The sequence below is a fragment of the Macaca mulatta genome, chromosome 11 (genome assembly GCF_049350105.2).
Source record: "Macaca mulatta isolate MMU2019108-1 chromosome 11, T2T-MMU8v2.0, whole genome shotgun sequence".
Classification (NCBI taxonomy): Eukaryota; Metazoa; Chordata; class Mammalia; order Primates; family Cercopithecidae; genus Macaca; species Macaca mulatta.
Genome location: NC_133416.1, coordinates 37,094,199 through 37,107,867, shown reverse-complemented (window position 1 = coordinate 37,107,867; position 13,669 = coordinate 37,094,199). Strand labels below are relative to the sequence as shown.

The 13,669-nt window shown below is 40.7% G+C and overlaps 1 long non-coding RNA gene across 2 annotated transcripts in view; it reads left to right on the top strand.

Annotated features, from left to right (window-relative positions):
- LOC144333231 (uncharacterized) overlaps nt 1-13,360 on the top strand; it is a 66,915-nt gene extending 53,555 nt beyond the window's left edge. For both annotated transcript variants that reach the window (XR_013401743.1, XR_013401742.1), the window contains exon 3: nt 13,077-13,360. This is a non-coding gene — a long non-coding RNA (uncharacterized LOC144333231). The remainder of the gene's footprint in view (nt 1-13,076) is intronic.
- The last annotated feature ends 309 nt before the right edge of the window (nt 13,361-13,669 follow it).

Here is a 13,669-nt window from a genome sequence, read left to right as displayed (position 1 = left end):
ACAGGCCCCCAATGCCCTGCTTCGTTTGCAAGAGCAGGACTTATTGGGAATGCCCTGCTTCGTTTGCAAGAGCAGGACTTGTCAGGAACGCCCTGCTTCGTTTGCGAGAGCAGGACTTATGGGGAACACCCTGTTTGTGAGCACGTAGTCCTCTACATTTCCCCTTTCCTTATCTATAAGTTTGAATTTCTTTTAAAACCATCATTACATGTTGGGCTCACTGGGATTCGGTGTTTGCCCTTTGGCACCGTCTCCAGCAGACTGTGAAAAATGACAAAGGCAAGAACAACAATCAATACATTACTAGAAACAGAGGTCAGCAAAGTTTTTACAGGACTCATAGGGTTCAAAGACATCAAACTTTGTGCAATACCAGTCATCAAATCTGCACCAGTCAGCAACGGTAACTGATTGCAAAATGTTTCAGAAAGGTTCCATGTTAATTCTTGTATTTCTAGGGAAAGATTATTATGACCAATTAAAAGTCTCTTTATCTCAGTCCAATTATGTACAGTGCTGTCAAAAGGAACAGGAGTAATACAAAATTGGGTAGTGTTCCAATCACATTTCAACAAAGCTCGGGTATTCAACACTGTTAGCTGATCTCCCAACCAAGAAACCACTTGTTCCAGATTATCTACTCATTCAGTCAAACGAGCATCTATGTCTCATTGCTGCTGCCACAACAAATGTGATTGTTCATGCCATTGTTGCACAAATTCTGCATTTTGTATATTCTGGTGTAGAGCTAATCCAGCAACAGCGGCAGTGGAAGCAATTGCTACAAGTCCTATCACCGCGGTCACGACGATTCCAACCATTCTCCGACTGCGGTGGACAAGATCTTGCATAACCTTATAAATTTGAGTAACCCCAGCAGATTCACTCTAAGTACGTGTTAAGTTTACAGGTAGCCAGGTTTCTTTCTGGCTCTTAGTATATATAAATCGGAATGAGACTCATTCCAATTATTATTCCACCAAGTAGTATTTATACAACTTAAGAATGTACAATTGTTTGTACAGTTAACTACCCCTGTATTATTATCCCATTTAAAAATTCCTGTCAACAACAAGTAAGGCTTTCTTACACATGCAATAACATATCTAGAACTATTTCAATGCAAAGATATATGGAAAGGGTTAGCAATATTAGTAAGATTTAAGGACATGTTTCCCGTGAAAGTGAACATTGGTTTACCAGCAGCTAGCAACTTCCAAATATGACCTTGTATTTGTGAGGTATTAGCCAAATGTGGCAAGGGGGTGATAGACCACCATCATGCCAAATAATAGTTTCATTGCCATCTGCAGAAATGCTGTGATTACCTTATGCCAACGCAGGTTGACATGGCTGAATTTAGTCTGAAAATCTCCATGTACACTCCAATCTGTAACAAAGTATTTACGACTCTTCCCTTTTACTTCTAACAATAATCGTGGCCCACTACTTCTACATCTAGTCCACTCTAGTTGGGAAACACCTCCGGACACATCAGGGATAGGGCATAAAGATAATGTACTTGGCAGAGTTTCATTAAGTACTGCAGTATGATTATACTTAAAACTTTGAGCAACAATAATCATAGTAAAGGCAGAGATATGACTATGGTTATAGTGAACAGCCCAAGCCTCATGAGAAAGATGCAGACAATGTGGACTACCCCCCCCAAGACATATAGGTAACCCTTCAACCCCAAATTGATATGAACTATTTACTGTGCCAGTGTCTAATTCAGGATCCTGGTTTAAAAAAGGTGATGGCATCCAAGCAGTATCATTAGTAAATACTGGGACTTCTGTCTCCCCAGGCCACACCTTGATATAAGGGTGGAAAAGGAATATAAGCCCAGTATGTAAATTCTCCAGCTGTTACCTGACAGTTTACTACAGCCAGCATAGCCAGGAATAAAGTCAGTGGGGTTTTGGGCTGCCTAGCTTGTTGAACAACCCCTTTAGCTTCTTAACTGTTTCAGTTGTCCCCATGTCGGGGGCTCTGCACGAGTTCCAAAGGTGAATGTTCTCTGAGCACTCAGATTTAGCTCCTGGAATTCCTTCAGGAACTGTTTGGATTGGTTCCTCTTCGCCATGGCACTGTTTCAACCATCGACATGGAAACCACTCGTTTCCGGCACCTGTACGGACAAGAGCATAGCCTCGGCCCCATTGTAAAACTTTTCCTTTTAAATATTTCCTTTGTAATGAAGGATAATACACCCACAGATTACTGTTTTGCGGCTTTTCTAAAGGCTGTTGAAAATGTTTCGCCGCTGCAGACTGCTGTAATTGGCGCCAATGGTTGAGAAAATTTAAAGTAAAAAAGGCTTTCAGAATTTGATGTTTTGGGGAATCTCGCCCATCTCCCCCTTTTTGCTTTAAAAGTTGTAATTTTAAGGTAGCATTGGCTCTTTCAATAATTGCTTGACCTTGACTGTTAAATGGAATACTAGTGGAATGATGAATATGGTATAAAGAGAGGAAGGCAGCCAATTTGCGAGAGCAATAAGCAGGGGCATTATCAGTTTTTAATTCAGCAGGGACTCCCATAACTGCAAAGCAAGTAAGTAAATGAGTAATAACAGAGTCAGCCTTTTCAGAGGGTAATGGTGTAGCCCACTGGAAATGTGACCACGTATCAATAGTATGATGAACATATTTTAAACGACCAAAGGAAGGAACATAAGTTACATCCATTTGCCAAATGTGATTTTGTTGAATGCCTCAAGGATTAATACCTGGACTTTAAAAAGGTGCAATAATAGGAGCACAAGGTGGGCAGGCTCTGACAATAGCTCGGGCTAGTCGGCGTGTTATAGAAAATCACCGTTGTAATCCTAAACTATTAGTATGATGTAGTTGGTGCTCATCTTGAGCCCGTTGGACACTGCCAATAAGTAAAGAATCAATCTGACTATTGCCAGAAGATAAAGGTCCTGGCAAAGCTGAATGAGAATGAATATGAGTGATAAAAAGGGGGGCAATGCGGGAAGTAAGAGTTACAAATAATAAAGACTGATTCAAATGGATAGTGAGAAATTTTTGAATTGTCTGAAGTCCAGTATCCAGCCTTTCCATTGCTTGAAGCATCAGTAAAAAAGGTGGGACCTTTAACTGGAGTGTAAGAGATAGGATTATATGGCAGTAAAGAATATTGTTGCAGAAAAGCAAACAATTTATTACTAGGATAATGCTGAGAAAAAGAACCAGTATACTCAGCGCAAGCCACTTGCCAACCCTCATGAGTTTCCAGCAGAGATTCAATGTATTGATTAGATAATCGGGTAATAATTTTTACAGGGTCAGCACCAAGCAACTGACGAGCTCGATATCGTCCTTTAATAATTAATTCAGCCAATTTATCAATATATGGGTGAATTTTCTTAATGGCTTTATTAGCCCAAAACAGCCACTCCAGAATATTATTATCTTGGTGTAAAACGGCCCTTGGCGAATGGGGAGTATGAAAAAGACACAACGAAAGTGGAAGATTGGGTACAATATAATCAAGGTGAGCTTCATTAATTCTATTTTCTACAAATGACAATTCTTCTTCTGCTACAGGGGATAAAGTCCCCATAGGTTGAATACAAGTATTTACAGTTCTAAGATCAGTTGATAAGTGCCATTTTCCTTTTTTTTTTTTTTTGACAAGACAAACACAGGGGAATTCCATGCAGAAGTACTTGGTTCAATATGCCCCTCGGCCAATTGTTCCTTAACTAAATTCTTTAAAGCCTTAAGTCTTTCTTTAGATAATGGCCACTGTTCCACCCAAACAGGAGTTGTAGTTTTCCACTTCAATTGTAAAGCTTGAGGCTTGTGGACAGTGGCTAAGAGTTTAAAGGGGCCGGGCGCGGTGGCTCAAGCCTGTAATCCCAGCACTTTGGGAGGCCGAGGCGGGTGGATCACGAGGTCAGGAGATCGAGACTATCCTGGCTAACACGGTGAAACCCCGTCTCTACTAAAAATACAAAAAATTAGCCGGGCGAGGTGGCAGGCGCCTGTAGTCTCAGCTACTTGGGAGGCTGAGGCGGGAGAATGGCGTGAACCCGGGAGGCGGAGCTTGCAGTGAGCCGAGATCGCGCCACTGCACTCCAGCCTGGGAGACACAGCGAGACTCCGTCTCAAAAAAAAAAAAAAAAAAAAAAAAAAAAAAAAAAAAAAGAGTTTAAAGGATTGTAGCCCATTTTGAACATCATATTTTTGGCAGCTGAAGAAATATGAGGAATGCTTAAAAAGGCACCAAATTGTTGTAAAAGATCGCGGCCCCAAATACAATATAAAAGAACACTTTTCCTTGTTGTCCTTCAGGTCCTACACAGCTCAGGGGCTCGACAGTTTGGTAGACTATAGAAGCAGTACCTAGGCCGGATAGAGTAACCGATACTTGTTTCTTTTTCCAATGATCAGGCCATTGAGCCAAACATTATTATATACATCCGCTCCTGTGTCGACTAAGCCCTCAAAAAGTATCCCATTAATTTGCAATGAACATAAAGATTTTTGATCAGAAACTAAAGTTTCCCAGAAAACAGTTTTCCCAGTACTACCGAAACCTCCTTGACGAGACACATCTCCAGATAAGAAAGGAAAAAAAGGCAATAAAAGCAATTATGCAATACATTCCCCTGCCTCTAGGCGCATAAGTTGTGAGACTTGTACCATAATAAGGATTTCATCAGTAAAATCAGGATCAATTATTCCTGGGACCACCATTAACCCCCGCATTGCATTGCTACTTTAACCTAGTAAAAGTCCTACATGTCCCTTTGGCAAAGGACCACACACTCCGGTAGCCAACTTATATATTCCTCTATTAGGAGTTAAAGTATAAGGCTGGACAATAGCTAGGTCAGCAGTGGCACTCTGCTTAGTGGCAGCATAAAGCTGAGAAACTGGGGTAGGGTAAGATGTCTTTAAGGAGGACTCGAGGTCATTCCTTGATGTTGTAAGCCACTGCTCACTGGGTACTAGGGTAGGCCTGCATTGTAGTTGTTGGGGCCCCAAGCCTGCGGGCCCCAGCTTCTGTTTCCCAAGAGGGGTGACAGTACATTCCCACTTTTATCAGTTTTTGAACGGCATTCATTGGTCCAATGTCGACCCTTGCCACATCGTTTACACATATTAGATGGTAACCTTTTTCCTTTTAGAGCAGAAAAGCCTAATTTTTTCCGGCATTCCTTTTAAAAATGACCGGGTTTCCCACATTGATAGCATATACCTTGTTTAGAATTGCCTTTTAAAGCCTTAGAAAGTGCCCCAGCAAACAATTGAGCATTGTAAATAGCTCCTCCAACACCTGCACAAGCCCGAATGTATTCATCTAAATCAGCCTCACTAGCTTTTAGAGGATGCAGCAATTTTTGGCACTCAGGATTAGCACTCTCAAAAGCCAGAGTATCCAAAAGAATTTTAGCAGCAGGGCCTGAACCTACAGTCTTTAATACAGCATCTTGAAGATGGGCTACAAAATCTGGATATGGCTCTGTGGCTCCTTGTAGGATCTTTACAAAAGATAAAGAAGTTTTACCCGCTATTTCAACCTTAGTCCATGCTTTTAAAAACAAGGCTTTAATCTGAGTGAGAGCAATATCATCTAGGCCTGCCTGAGCATTAAGAGTGGCGTATTGTCCTGAACCCGTAAGCTGCTCTTCAGTAGGTCCTGGGGGATTTCATGTAGCATTTTTTCTAGCTTGTACTCTTGCTTCCTCCCACCACCAACTTTTTAATTGAAGCCATTGCGAACAATCAAGGACAGCCTGTCCCAACGTTTCCCAGTCAATAGGAATCATCATATGTTCTGAAGAGAAGGTTTCGAGAAGGCCAAGGACAAACGGTGATTGAGGGCCATAATTAGAAATTGCAGCTTTCATTTCTTTCAAAAATTTAAATTGTAGGGCTGTAAAAGTCACATTCTGGCCACCGTTTGGGAACTGAGCATTGGGGCCGAAAGCAGCCCGTGTTATTGGGAATAAATCTAATTCCTCGAAATCACCCTTTTCCTTCTATTCCTTCTTTTCTCCTACAGGAGGAAGAGGCACAGAGAAAACCTGACCTGACATAGACAAAGAGGTTGGAGGTGGAGGCAAAGGGAAATCCTTTTAGCATAAGGGAAGGTAACAAGGAAGGCTCATGGCGGAGAGATAGAAGAAACAGGAGCAGTGGTATCTTGCAATTTTAACAACTGTTGTAACATCTCTAAAATGTGCTGCAAATCAGAATTTCCTTCAGATGAAGGAGGCTTTAGCTCTTTTTCCAATTCCTTGTCCTCAACAACCGGGGCGTAAATATGTTCCTCTCTAGGATCATTCCTCTCTAAAGCTTCAGATGCCTCACCTCCTGTGGCAGTATCACCATGCTCTGAGTCAGTTTCAAGTAACTCTAATGCCTGAGTAATGGAATTACACAAAGTCCACAAAGTCAGAGGCATCGTTTGCCCCTGCTGATGAGCTCGACGCAGGACTTTAACCACTTGTAACCATTCCTTTCGATTTAACTGCACTTTGGTTTGATATTGAAACCAATAACAATGTTGTTCAACATGGGCAAACAATCACTTCAAAGTCTTATGTTCCTTAACTAACTTCTACTCCTATAGACATCAACAGTCCCTGGAGTAACCACAAATATTCAGAGGCCAGAGAGGTGGAATTCCCCATAATTTTCCCGTGGGTCCCCCTTTCTTTATTTACCTGCCTGGGGTGTTCCCCCTCCGGTTCCTTGCTCTCGTGGAGCCACGGACCCTGCTTGCTGCGCCAGATGTTGGGGTCCACGTGTTTCCTAAACAAAGGAATGAACACACAAGACAACACAAGACAAGACAAACATGGCGGCCGCCTCGAATGGCACGCTCTCCTTTATTTTATACAGTCGTTTGTGGAATGTTGCCAAGTCACAAGACACATTGTTGTTTTTCTGACCTTTCCCTGACTTTCTGGATTTTCAAGATATTTACATATAAACAGGCCCCCAATGCCCTGCTTCGTTTGCAAGAGCAGGACTTATTGGGAACGCCCTGCTTCGTTTGCAAGAGCAGGACTTGTCGGGAACGCCCTGCTTCGTTTGCGAGAGCAGGACTTATGGGGAACACCCTGTTTGTGAGCATGTAGTCCTCTACAGAACCAGCCTTGCATCCCAGGGATGAAGCCCACTTGATCATGGTGGATAAGCTTTTTGATGTGCTGCTGGATCCAGTTTGCTTACTGCTCAGTGAAATAAAAGAGGACACAAACAAAAGGAAGAACATACCATGCTCATGGATAGGAAGAATCAATATCATGAAAATGGCCATACTGCCCAAGGTAATTTATAGATTCAATGCCATCCCCATCAAGCTACCAATGAGTTTCTTCACAGAATTGGAAAAAACTGCTTTAAAGTTCATATGGAACCAAAAAAGAGCCCGCATTGCCAAGACAATCCTAAGTCAAAAGAACAAAGCTGGAGGCATCACACTACCTGACTTCAAACTATACTACAAGGCTACAGTAATCAAAACAGCATGGTACTGGTACCAAAACAGCATGGTACTGGTATCAAAACAGAGATTTAGACCAATGGAACAGAACAGATTCCTCAGAAATAATACCATACATCTACAGCCAACTGATCTTTGACAAACCTCAGAAAAACAAGAAATGGGGAAAGGATTCCCTATTTAATAAATGGTGCTGGGAAAATTGGCTAGCCATAAGTAGAAAGCTGAAACTGGATCCTTTCCTTACTCCTTATACAAAAATTAATTCGAGATGGATTAGAGACTTAAATGTTAGACCTAATACCATAAAAACCCTAGAAGAAAACCTAGGTAGTACCATTCAGGACATAGGCATGAGCAAGGACTTCATGTCTAAAACACCAAAAGCAATGGCAACAAAAGCCAAAATTGACAAATGGGATCTAATTCAACTAAAGAGCTTCTGCACAGCAAAAGAAACTACCATCAGAATGAACAGGCAACCTACAGAATGGGAGAAAATTTTTGCAATCTACTCATCTGACAAAGGGCTAATATCCAGAACCTACAAAGAACTCAAACAAATTTACAAGAAAAAAACAAACAACCCCTTCAAAAAGTGGGCTAAGCATATGAACAGACAGTTCTCAAAAGAAGACATTCACACAGCCAACAGACACATGAAAAAATGCTCATCATCACTGGCCATCAGAGAAATGCAAATCAAAACCACAATGAGATACCATCTCACACCAGTTAGAATGGCAATCATTAAAAAGTCAGGAAACAACAGGTGCTGGAGAGGATGTGGAGAAATAGGAACACTTTTACACTGTTGGTGGTACTGTAAACTAGTTCAACCATTATGGAAAACAGTATGGTGATTCCTCAAGGATCTAGAACTAGAAGTACCATATGACCCCATATGACCCAGCCATCCCATTATTGGGTATATACCCAAAGGAGTATAAATCATGCTGCTATAAAGACACATGCACACGTATGTTTATTGTGGCACTATTCACAATAGCAAAGACTTGGAATCAACCCAAATGTCCACCAGTGACAGACTGGATGAAGAAAATGTGGCACATATACACCATGGAATACTATGCAGCCATAAAAAAGGATGAGTTTGTGTCCTTTGTAGGGACATGGATGCAGCTGGAAACCATCATTCTCAGCAAACTATCGCAAGAACAGAAAACCAAACACCGCATGTTCTCACTCATAGGTGGGAACTGAACAATGAGATCACCTGGACTCGGGAAGGGGAACATCACACACCGGGGCCTATCATGGGGAAGGGGTGGGGGGAGGGATTGCACTGGGAGTTATACCTGATGTAAATGACTGGTTGATGGGTGCTGACGAGCTGATGGGTGCAGCACACCAACATGGCACAAGTATACATATGTAACAAACCTGCACGTTATGCACATGTACCCTAGAACTTAAAGTATAATAATAATAATAATAAAAATGAAACTAAACTAAAAAAAAAAAGAAAAGAAAAGATTTGAAGGAGGGTGGGAGAACACAAGGATTTGTCTCAGTGAAAAGCGTTCCAAACAGAGGGAACAGGCGCTGCAAAGGTTCATGACTGGGAGGTGTTGACCAGGTGGTCAGTGTGGCTTGAGTGGAGTGAGTGAGAAGAGTGATGGTAGATGAAGTCGGAGAATTCACAGTAGGGTAGGTGTTCAGATCAAGGCTCCATGTAGGGTAAGGACTTTGACTTTGAGTCAAATGTGATGTAATTGGGGATTTTAAGTAGAGAGTGATGATAGACTCTGCCTTACGTTTTAAACACATCACTGTGGCTACGTTATGAGAACATAGACAGCAGTGGGGCAAGTGCTGAAGCAGAAAGACTGGCTAGAAGACTATTTTGGAGTTCCAGAAGAAAGATAGATGGTGGTAGCTTGATGCACTTGCTGACTGCTGTGAGGGAGAGAAGTGATAGAATTCTGCATACATTTTGAAGGTAGAGCTAGGAGGATTTGTTTCTGGATTGGTAGAGTTTAAGAGAAAGAGTCAAGCATGAAACCAAGCTTTTCAGCCTTAGTATTGAGAAGGATGGAGTTAGCTTGTACTGAAATGGAGCAGATTTCTCTTTTTCTTTTTGGTTTCAGTGGAGGTTTGGAGAGCAGTGCAGAGACAGGGAGGTAAGGGTAGCTTCTTTTTGATATGTTAAATTTGCATGTCCAATGCATATTGAAGTGCAAATGTGGTGAAGGTAGTTGGATTGTTTGAGTTTGAATTCAGGGAAGGAGTCTGTTTTCAAGTTACAAATTTGAAAATTATCAGTACATAGATGCTATTTAAAGCCATGAGACTGAATGCGACCCCTTAAGAAGATATTACAGACTGAGAAAAGAAGAGAGCTCAGTCATGTGTCCTGGGGCACTCTAATATTAAGAGATTGAAGAGAGAAGTGCAAAACAGAAGAAGCGATTGAGAAAGTGTGACCAGTGAGGTAGAAAGAAAACCAAGGTAGAAGAAAAAACCCCAAGAAAGTGTGGGTCCTGGAAGCTGAGTGGAGGAAGCAGAAAAAGGATGGGGGATCAGCTAAGTCAAATGCTCCTGATAGTCACTTATACAATAAGGACTAGGCTGGGTGCAGTGGCTCAGGCCTGTAATCCCAGCACTTTGTGAGGCCAAGGCAGGCAGATCATGAGGTCAGGAGATCAAGAACATCTTGGCTAACACGGTGAAACCCTGTCTCTACTAAAAAAGTACAAAAAAATTTAGCCGGGTCTGGTAGAGAGTGCCTGTAGTCCCAGCTACGCAGGAAGCTGAGGCAGGAGAATGGCTTGCACCCGGGAGGCGGAACTTGCAGTGATCAGAGATCGCACCAGGGTGCTCCAGCCTGGGCAACAGAGCAAGAATCCGACTCAAAAGAAAAAAGAAAAAAAAAAAGGACTGAAGCAGAGGATCCCAGCCTTTCTTGGTTTATGGTTTATGTCACCCTGGCTGTTTCAGTAGTTTTTTTATGGGTCTCCTAGGCCAAAAGAAATACATAACAATTTTGTTTATTAAGTGGCCTTACCCCAAACATTTCATAAGTATTTTTGTCCTATCAACTTAGTAGCCATTTGGAAACCTAAAACATACAAATTTAAAGAAAAAAATTAATATTTAATTTTATTCTAAAATAACCATAATTACTTTCTAATGAGATGTGTGTACCTATTGGATATAGTTATGAATAACGCTAAACCTTGGAACCTCTTTGAGAACTGCCAAATTTATTTCCTGTTCCACACTGGTTTTTGTACAGTCCTTAACTTTTTATGACAGACAGCAAACGCCAGAAACTCAGATCTGCAACAATACGATATCATTGAAAGGAATGCAGTGCAATCTAACATTGTAATTGTGAGTTAACTTGAGCTAGTAGCTTGTGCAGAATTTGAGAGATATGTTTTCCTTGACATTTTAAAACATCCCGAGGGGTCCAGTGATTTTGCTGGCTATTTAGGGAGCCTTGGAACCTAGAAGGAGAACTGAGGTGCTGAGAATTGACCACTGGGTTTTGCAGCCGGATTCATAAATAGGTAGACCATATATTTTATCGTTCAAATAGGGATAGCACATGTGAAAATGAAAGAGTGCACTAGCATTATTAAGTGTGACATCTGGAGTAACTCAGATTGTTGGGGAAAACTGGAACTATTGACTACCTAGTAACTTAGGTGGAAAGGTGGGGTGAGAACCTTATTTGAGTGGCTTTAAGAATGAATGAGAAAAGATAAGTTGAAGACAATGAGTACTGAAGAAAACTGAGAGTTGAGAACACAGCCTAATATTTATGGAGCTGATGGAGGAATAAAAAGCAAAATGATAGGAAAGAAGCAAGAGACAAACCAAAAGAGAGGAAAATTGCAAGGCTGTCATATTTGATGGTATCAAATGCTAAAAGCAAACAAGTTAAAATAATTGAAATGTATCCATAGGATTTGCAAGAAAGACAAGAACAGTCTTTGTCGACCTATGGGGATTATTAAGCTACCATTTAGTTAGTTGAGGCATGTAAAGAAGCAATAGAGGCAGCTAGTTCATTGTAAAAGAGATGAGTGGGGCACATGCTAGAAAGCGTTGCATGTAAGCAGGCTGAATTATTTGAAAATGTATCTCACACTTGAGAACCACCTAACATTTTTTTCTTAAGCATTTGCTGTGATGCTATTGCTCATCTTTGTAACTGCTTTGTAACTTTTATAAGCACTTATGATCATTGAATTTATTCCCGTGGGAAGAAAACCTCAAAAACATTTCAAGGCCCATTTAAACTCTCATCTCTTCCTCAGAGGTTTCAGAAATCCTCTGAGATTTACACTTTCATTTATTTCTTTTTGAGAATTTGTAATTTTGTTTTTGCATGTAGTCTTTTACTGATCTCTTATTTTCAAAGTATAAGCCTGCCCTTCCCAGTAGCTGTAAACATTCTGAACTTTGACCCTCCTGGCATCCATCAGGAATGCTCTATCCTCAGATTCTTGCACGGGCTGCTTATAAAGACACCCTTCTTCTTTGCTTCAGATCTGTGTTCAAATGTCCCCTTCATAAAGAGGCCTGTCCTGGGCACACCGATTTAAATTGCAACCTGTCTGATATGCTTTTGATGTCCCCTCCTAATCTCATGTCAAAATGTAATCACCAGTGTTGAAGGCGGGGCCTAGTTGGAGGTGTTTGGATTTTGGGGGCAAAACCCTCAGAAATGGCTTAGTGCCATCCGCTTGGTGATGAGAGAGTTCTCTGGAGATCTGGTAGTTTGAAAGTGAGTGGCATCTCCCCCTTCTCTCTCTCTTGTTCCCACTCTTGTCATGTGATGTGCCTGCTTCCACTTCACCTTCTGCCACTAGTAAAAGCTCCCTGAGGCCTCCCCAGAAGCTGAGCAATGCCAGCGCCATGCTTGCATGGCCTACAGAACCATAAGCCAATCAAACCTCTTTTAAATTACCCAGTCTCAAGTATGCCTTTATAGAAATACAAGAAGATCCTGACACACCTTCCTTCTCTCACCCCAATAACCTGTATCTCAACCACTATTACCCTGCTCCATTTTTTCCTATAATATTTTCAAATTCTGACATATAATTGCTTTTATGTTTAACGTTCATCTTCTGTGTTCCATGAAATAGAACATAATTTCCACCCTGGCAGAGATTTAGGAGGAAGAGGGTGGTCTATTTTGTTCAATGATGATCCTAACAGCCCAGTGTATAAAATATGCTCAATAAGTTACTTCTTGAGTGAATAAATTTTATTTTTATGAATCTCCTTCAGTAAGTCTCCTCTGTGGCCTCAATATCTCCTTTTTTCATTTCAAAGAACTGACTTGAATTGGTTCAAAAATCTTAAAAGTTTCCTAAATTCCCAAAGCCATGACAATTGCTTCCTTTATCTCTCAGTGGGCCGAAGCACACATTTCTGTCTAGATTGGCCAGTCAAGAGCTTTTCTTTCTTTCTTCTTTTTTTTTTCTAAGCTTTGAATGAAATGGTTCTTGAAAATTACATGGACTACTTTCATGTTCCACATTTTTATTCAGAATTTCTTTTTAATTGACTTTTATCATTTTTATTTGTCCCTTTTGTGTCACCTTATACTTTTCATACAGTATGCTGCCTCACAATGCTGTTTGACGACACTGGCTTAGAAAATAGAAAACAGATTTTTCTTTTCTCCAAAGAAATAGAAAACTTTCCTCTATACTCCAAGGGATATACAGGAAGAATAGAAACATGAATTTGAACTATGACTAAGAGTCAGCATGTACTTTCCTTTCTCTGGAAAAAGAAAAGAAAAAAGCTGGAGAAGTAAAGCTCAGAAGCACGGTTGGGTATGGTTGAGTTAAGTAGACTACATGAAAAATAAAGACTGTCAACAGTCTTATAAAGAAAATGAATTTTGCTCTTTCATGTAAGAAAAAATCCACTCACCTTTATTTTTAAAATGTCCTGAGTTGAGGTAAACAATATCTATTTTTGCTATTAAAACATTCTATTTCTGTCTGATATTTTTCCCAATTGATAGAAAATTAGAAGAACACTCCTAGAGAAATTAGCACTAAAATGCAAAAGCACTGTCATGGCTCCTCTTTGATATTATGAATTGACTTTAACCTGATTTGCTCTCTCAATTTCTTAGGTTATTTTTGAATTTTGTTTATAGTTTATTAGCATGTTAAATATTTTTTGTGGTTTTGGTTTT